This window comes from Morone saxatilis, unplaced genomic scaffold (assembly GCF_004916995.1).
Source record: "Morone saxatilis isolate NCDOM2014 unplaced genomic scaffold, NCSU_SB_2.0 Contig2, whole genome shotgun sequence".
NCBI lineage: Eukaryota > Metazoa > Chordata > Actinopteri > Moronidae > Morone > Morone saxatilis.
The window spans coordinates 10,631,099-10,639,760 of record NW_023339762.1 but is presented as its reverse complement, the minus strand read 5'-3'; the positions used below and the strand labels follow the sequence as shown (position 1 = coordinate 10,639,760).

Here is an 8,662-nt window from a genome sequence, read left to right as displayed (position 1 = left end):
AGTCGCTCAAATCCTCACGCTGCTCATTTTTCCTGCTTCTAGCACAACACAAAATGTTCACTTGCTGCCTATGAATCCCCCCCACTGACAGGAGCGATAACCAGATAATCAGTATTATTTACTTCACCTGTCAGTCTTCATAATGTTTATGGCTGATCGCGGTGTATAAAATCTTAGATGTATTTCCCCCCCCCCCGTACAGCTTGTAATATTTTATGACTTTAGGGCTGCAACTGTCGATTAATTTCATTATCACAAAATAGTGAAGAATGTCACAAAAACAGTAAATATCTATATTTGAAAGGTTGAAAACAGCATTTTCTGCCATTTTTCTGTCGATCGACTAATTGATTAGTGGACTAATGGTTGCAGCTCTACTGTTATACACTACTGAGCAAGCTTGCATGTTTCTCAGTTATTCTATTTCTAAATGGACAGGACTTATTATTTGTGTTACTTAAGGTGAGCTCTTGCTTTGGCTGCAACCCACTGTTTCATTGAGTTGAGAAATAAAACAGTAAGTTACATAAACCCCAGTAGACTCTGACCTCTGCACTGACAGCGTGTTCAGTGTCAAAATAATAATTAAATGTTCACGCACGCTCACAAGACAGAGCCAATACAATTTGACCATAAAACACTGCAGAAGGTGCAATGTGACAGTGTATCACGTTACCTCAAAGGTCTACAGTGACCCGACCCTTCATGCTGCTGTTTATAGCACATCATTACGTGGTGGAAAGTGTGCCTGCATGTATGTGTATGTGTTGTGGAGCCAAAACAAGCACATGAAACTTACGGGGAAATTCTCCATATGCAAAAAAGACAATAAATAGCTGTGGTTGTCAGTTTGGGTAAAATTTAGAATTTAGACAGAGGACTTGGGTGTGTTGACTGCATACCACACAGACATTTGTCATGACTTGTAATGAAGCTCAATGTTTACTGGTAACGGTTTAAATGTTTTGGCTAAGGTTTAGTTTGATAGAGTTTATTTCTAAAGTATGTTTATTTAAGGCTCAAGGGATGAGGCATTTTCAGCTGTTAGCTTGGCTGATACATTAAACCCTTTATACCATAAGTATTAGATAAATATTAGTTCCCAATATCCTGTTAAACACTAAAGGACAGTAAGGCTACATGCTGATTTACAATGAATCTGATACATGGAGCATCTTTGTCTGTGTCAGAGAAATATAACAAAAGAAGGCAAGGATAGTGGTTTTCAGCAAATGGCCATGAAATACTGGTAGTTATTAATAGATTGTCTATTTTTTCTGGTTGGGGTCTGACGTGTCAGTATAAGGTCAAATGGAGTAATGACACAGCTGCTTTGTAACCCTGACCTGCAGTATAGCCACAGCTTTACTAGCTACCCAAGTGTATTAGATGTATTTGCAGCTAAAGGATTGGCAGGCTCGACCCAAACTGTTCCCAGCTGCTAAAATCACCAATCGCTAACAACACTGTCCTTAAGCAACACCTCCATACAGTGCCAAATGCTGGTTCCTGGCTGCCACTTTGTTCTTATTTCCAAATCAGTCACAAAGATCAAGCAGGCCACCATTACAAAACCTCCCAGCAGTACATCCAAACTGTAAATATCAGAGTGGGGAAACTGCTGAAATCTTTTCCAGCTGCTTTTATCACTTGACAGATGTAGGGCTGGCGTAACAAGACAGCAAGCAGCACTTGCATATTAAACTGGACCAACAGCACCATAAAGCGCCTTCGTAAGTCAACTATATTGCCTGTATGAGTCGCCTCAACCTCCATTTTTTTTTTATGATCTTTGCTATCGTTTTATTGTGTTTATTAAATTCTACTGATTTTCCTCCCATTGCATAATATACTGATACCCAGCAACTGTACTAGATGGCAGAACTGTCATAGAAAAATGTTGCTAATATTTAGCCTTTTCCACTGGATACGAAATGCAACACATAGATACGACTTTGTCTCCACAACGTTCATGCAAGTGCTAGTAAACAATGTTAGAGTGGGGAAATTACATTCTAGAGCTCAGAAGTTTGAAGTTTGAATATTATGCACAAGTGTGTCTGCGGTGCAGACTCATATTTGGGAAGCGGTGTGGTGTGTAAAAATATTACACATGTGATCAGCACAATGTAGATATCATTGCTGGTTCCAGGGAGAAGGGAATGTTCAAGTGAGTTCGTACTGCTCTACCAGTTGCTCTTTCCCCTGCGACTCTGCCAAGATACAAAACCCATGTCCCCCTGGAAACAAAGTGACACCAGGACAGCAGACAATGCTCGCAGTCTGTAGCCCTGCAAACTTTGACTAACCACCTTGAACACATTGCTGCCAAGAAATATACAACATTTTACACACTGCTTGATTTAGGAGGGCAGTAAATCGGCTACAACATTACAGGGGATTTAAATTCTTAGTTGAATGTGCAGTCATTCTGAAAGTACACTGTAGTTAAGGGCTGAAAATGACGACTCAATTAATTGATCAGCAATTTTGCCATCTGGCAACTTGTGGTAGCCATTATACAGTTGGTCGTAACAATAATCTACAGATTAATCAACAATAAATATAATCACTAGTCACATCTCTGCTTTAATAAGGCATCAATAAGTAATGAATCTTCTCCCATTCCACTTTCATTTTTGCCAAAACAATCTTTGTGCTGAGGTGTGTTCAAGGACTTTCCGAAACTGTTTTAAGGGAGTTTCTGCATTAGACAATAGTGTGGGGACTGCCAGAGTGCAGAGATCACAAAAACTGAGAGGAGAACAACATGAAGCTGGGAGCATTTCTCTTTGCTCAGACAGCTGTGTGCATCTTATTACATTTTCCAGCATGACACTGGAGTCCTGAGTTCCCCTTTTCTGGCTGCCAAACCAGCCTACGTATTTGAGGGGAGGCATGCAGCACACAGGCCTGGTGACAAAGCAACACTAATTTGCTACTGTAGTGGGATTACGGAGACAAAAACCCAACATGCTCGTTTGGCTTCCTACATGCAGCAAGTAAGCAGAAGCTGTAATCAGCAATATTGAAAAGGGTGTTGACATTCCAGTAGTTAGTATACTATATGATACGTTATCATTACGAATATATATACAATATACATATATATTGGTATATATACTATATACATATACATATATATATTATATATAATATATATATATAAAATATATATATATTATATAATACATATACTTATTACATATATATATCTATATATATATAATATATATATATAAATACTATATATATATAGTATATATATATATATTACACACACACACATAAAATATAACTGATACCCTGATAAAAACAGTGTGGTTATGTTGCTTTTCATAAAATTCCTTAAGAATTTCCTGCCTCAATCTTTGGAAAAGTTATCAGTCATGTTAATAAGCACAGTCAATTTCCACACTAAGTCAAAGACCTCTGTTACACCAAAACAAGCAAAGCTGACATCAGATGAATACATACGAGGCCTCGTTCCTAGTTCTGCGACAAAAAAGTAAAATGAAGTTAAAACCAATTTAGACATTTCTGTCTGGGCGGATGAGTGGAGCAGAAAGGGAGTGGGCTTTGCCAGTGATATAATTAGAGTGGGAGAGTGGGAGAATAGGTAAGACTCGGGTGGGTCATCGATGAGGATTTCTTCAGGCCTTGGCTCACGTGGATGAGGCTTAGACCCCAAGGCCTCAACAGACAGCAAAAGACAAACAGGATGTTGAAGAGATTTGTGACTGCAACATAAGCGGACCAGAAACACAGGATTGGGAGAGAAAGACATTTCTTTGACCCAAGCAATCCTCCTGTCAAGTCCTGTCATGGTTCAACATACAAATTCAGCTTAAATACAGCATCCCTCCCCAATAATTAGCACAGACAAGCTCCTGTCCAGAGCTGCTTACTGTAAATCTGGCTGGAGGGCATCAATCCTATTCAACCCAGAGGGACTTTACCATAAGGAAGGCTCAAAGGGGAATAGACCAGGCTAGGGTGAAGGTCAAACAAGGGGTGATAGAGGACACAAGTTGCAAAACAAACAGACCATAGAAGGGACTACAAACAGCCAGAAAGACCACGCTTGGACTGAAAATAGCACTGTGTAAAAAAAACCTGATGTGGGTTTGTGTGGGTGTGTTACTACAGGTACCAAGGAGAGGGTGAAATTTGATCCAGGAAGTCTCGTTTAAAAAACACATCCATGAGGTTGAAGGCTTATCAGACACCAAAACACTCATCAGCTGTGTATAATATGATGAGGGATTTCACAACTTTGGAGGATTATCACAGTGGCAAAATAATTTTATTCTCCATCTTGATGACTATGAAGTAAACAGTGGAATTAAACTATTTCTCTAGTCACTTACACCTATATGTGTATACATGTATACAATTCTGCTGAATGATAAGTTGATCCAAGTTTTAACTCTTTTTCCAGACCCCTGTTGTGCCAATTCAGCTGCCTCAATGACATGAATTAGCAGATGGCGTTTTGTGAGTGCTATTGTCAGTCTGAATGCAGCCCTCATGGCCTCTAAAGAAATGCTTCTTGAATCTTCAGTATATGAAACTCCTCCCTCTACACCTTTCTCTGTTGTCTGAATTTTTGCCACTTTTCTTGTGTTCAAATGAGTGCAACACCATACATTTCTTCAAGGGCAGACCACCTAAAAGTGAACCATGTTGTTTCCATTTGAATAATCGCATCTTGCCTCTTGTTGGTAAGCTTTTCAGTCCATCTTTGAGTCTAGCCACATTGAACAGCTACAATCAAGTTTGCCTTTAAATGTGGTTGCAAGACTTTTGGTGCAAACTAGTTTGTTTCAAGCATACTCTGCGCCTACAGCGCAAGATCCACTTCCTGTGGATGCTTATTTCTTTGGGGTTGCACTCACAGGTGAGAAATACCAGAAGCGCCCTTGAACCTGAACAGTTGCTAACACGGCAGTGGTCCCACTAATCCTTGCTAGTGAGTGTTTACAAGAGGTGGACAAGCCTTTTGTAATTACATTTCCATCAACAATTTTTAATATGCATAAAAGAAATGCTGGATTTTAAGGATATAATACACTTTCAAAATAAAGCCCAATGCTCTTCGCCATCAGTGATGCAGGGACAAAATAGGTCAGAGACAAATGATAAACTCGAGACTGCAGTTGAGAACAGAACCCGTAAGTCCTGTTTGAGGACTTTGCCTTTCACTCTTTTCTTGTTCTTGCATCTGAATGACTGTGACTCCAGGCTGAGAATGCAACCAGGCAGAAGGTGATTACAGGTCTCAGGTTCCTGGAGACAGGTTTGTGTCAGAGTGCCGCAGCACAACTAGACAGAAACTATCTACAGAAAAACAAACACCAGGTCAAGTTCCCTTAAGGCTGACTCAAAGAACACTACTTGCTTAAGCAGGGACCGAGTTCACACAGTTTGTTTCTCATGCCATTTTTCATGTGTTGCATGAGCGATAAGGGTGTCTGAAATGCACTGTGTCCCTCTGATTACAATAGCGAAGCTTTAAGATGAATTACAAGCACCGACAGACTTACCACACCTTAAAAAGTAGCCACTAACTGGTGCAATATGGAAAATGTTCTGCAGTCAGAGTAAGTGAGAGCCACATGCCCCTGTTCCTACATTTGCAAGACAGCACATAGGTGGAACTTTTAATGGAAAAAACACTAAATCACAGGAAAAGATTTAAGATTTACATTTTTTAAATAACTGCCCTGATGCAGTAACCGCACCCACTTGGTATTCACTAGTAAGTTAAAATACTATTACTATTTGATCAGGGTTCAGAATATGCAGATTTTGATATTATCTCTCGGAACATTTTTAGCCTATGAAGTGAGTTATTCTTCAGCCTAAGGGGGGAAAAATATGCAACTTGATGTTTTTAACTTGCTTTGCTCAGCCAACACAAATAAAAGACACTGTCACTTTGAGGCTCCGTCAAACATTACACAATTATTAATAGTTTTTTAACCACACCATAATGATAAGGTGTGTAAAAAAAGGTTCTGAGTGAAGACCTTTGATCCCAAGGTAAATGCCACGTCAATGCGGAGACTGGCTTTAAGGGTTAGCAAACAGAGGGGGACTCGTGTAAAAACCCAGTAGACAGAGGACTGAGTTGTAGCTCAGTGTATTTAGAACTGGACTGCAGGATAGAGCATCTGTGTTCAGATCACCTTCAAAGTTTCACTTTTAGGAAACATATCAGCAAAGCGCTGGACCTCCCGATGTAACTTTCCAATCATAACTGAAGATTTAAGTCTCTTCCAACCAACATAAACAAACCTTCAACCAGCACATATCAGACAGGAGTCACTGCGGTCAGTCCTAATGTCACCTTACAATTAACACAACAAAATAAAAATAAAACACGATCAAACAAAAGTAACAAAAGTAAATGACTAGAAATAGCACTGTCAAAGACTTTAGCAGCCCTTTAAACATTTAAAACCCCATTGTAGGCATTTCATCTAAAACAAATAAGCAAGGGGCAGTTATAAGAGCAAACAACTGCAAATTACACACAGGACCCTGCTCCTTGTGGGAAGAAAGAAAAGAAAGGCTGCATTCCTATTGATTAAGGCAACGGGACAGGTACAGCAGGATTTGGGTCAAATTTCACTTTCACAGAGTGTTATTAAGAATTGAGTGTAGCGAGGTGGTCAGCTTTATAAAGAAAGGCTACATCATTAGTTGAGCTGCAGAATGTCTTCCCCACAGTATTCACAGACAAACTGAATAATCAAAATGTATGGATGTGTTCCTGCCTAAATTAAGTCATTGCATGCAACAGTGTAGAGGTAATTGGTTTGATAAGCTCTGAACTCCAATCACTGGTCATCACACGGTAAGCAACCACGTTTGACACACATTGTTTGACACACATTAACCAATGAATAATTATGTCACTTGGCTATGAATGTCCACACAGGACAGAAAAGGAGTCGCTCAGATGGAGAGAGCAAGAGGGAAAGGGAAGCTTCAGAGTTATTTAAGCGGTTACTTAACAGCACCTGCAGCTACACATTTACTCCTGCTCCATCTATTCATCCAACACTTCACAGTAAAGTTCTGCAAAAGCAGTGAACACCGGTATTAAACAATAAGAGATATCTATGATTTCCAGGCAATATTTCAAACCTGTCCTGGAGGCAAGGGGTCTAAGACACTGACCATGTAATCATAAAATAGCAGGGGACTTTTGTTGCATGTCATCCCCCTATCTCTGACTCCCCTCATTTCCTGTCACATTTCTTCTGTTTACTATGTAATAAAGGACAACAAATTCCAAACTCCATCTCTAATATGAAGCTCCTTGATAAAGTTTGGAAACAATACTTAGATTCAACAGGCCAAAAAGTGTCTCTAACAGTCGGAGCACCATGTCTCCAGTCCTTCAGTCCTGATGGAAACAGTATCTGCATGTATTGTAATGTAATGTATCACGCAGCACTGACAGCATTTGACCTTACTGTCATTATCACCGGTGCTCCAAACACGCTGACTTGGCGCCTTCATAACAACAAATGCAAGTAATGAGCAACCCACAACTTCTTTATAACTGCTAGTAGAGTAATAAGGCGTCCAGCAAGCTGATAAATAGACTTTGTGTTGAGTGCATGGCTTTATAATGAATCGAGAATTTGTCTATTGATAGGCGAGCGCCACTTCAGCTGCGCAGGCGTGCGAACTGAAATCAGATTAGCCTGCCTCCGCGCAATAACAATGCTCCCATAATCCTGCAAGAATTTATGAATTCGCAACCAGTTGCCTGTAAACAAACCGTGTGCAGGGTTTTAGGGTTGCAAACACATGCAAACTGGACAAACACTTAAAACAGAACATGCGCCGTTTCTGGGCTCCAACCACCTCCGTGCATTAAACCAAATTCCCTTACAGATAAAGTCTCCCAGCTCCTGCAGGAGGGGTGCACTTCTTGTATATAAAAAAAACCCATATACCTTTCAATAGACAGCCCAATCCGAGCGAGGACGGAGAAAGAGAAACGGTCCCCGACCCTAACCGCGTCCTCGTTTGTTTCCCAACCGCGCTGCCGCTGTCAAGAATCCCCCACCATGTCCATACAAAGCAGAGCCATGGAGCTCACACCCGCAGGAAGTGACCTCATGACTGACAGCTGGCGGAGAGAAGGCGCACACCCCCTGACACACCTATAGTTTGGACGAATAGAAAGAGCGCAGCGGTTTCTCTGTGGACGGACGCCCCCTAACTATGGTGACAGCAAGTGGGACCGGAAGGACATTATCCCTTTAAAAAGTTTCCTGCAGTGCAAAGCTAAAAGCAAATCAGAAAACAGAGCCACTGACTGCATAAGAAACAGGGGGTTATTGTTGGATTGCTAATCGATTACAGTGTGATAGCGTGATGACGCTGGGTGAATGGATACAGGCTGGCCAAACGTGCACACCCACATCACTGTCCTCACATAACCTTCCCGGGGTCAACCAAGTGTTCCCTTTCTCTCTTGCTCTCAATTCAGTGCAATCCCAGTTCAGTGAAACTCTAGAGAGTCAGAGTTCTGATCATAAAACTAAATCATACATTATTAATAATAAAAAAGTAGTGATGTACGCTAAACAATACCTGAAAGGAAATTTTGTGCACTCAGAAAAAGGAAGATTTCTGG

General features: G+C 40.6%; 1 protein-coding gene across 1 annotated transcript in view; it reads right to left on the bottom strand.

The window, feature by feature from the left end:
• The window catches only part of LOC118330800 (peroxisome proliferator-activated receptor alpha-like), a gene marked incomplete in the record, with an annotated part of 23,335 nt that extends 15,186 nt beyond the window's left edge, over window positions 1–8,149 (bottom strand). The window contains 1 exon segment of the mRNA XM_035665482.1: window positions 7,977–8,149.
• Between the last annotated feature and the right edge of the window lie 513 nt (window positions 8,150–8,662).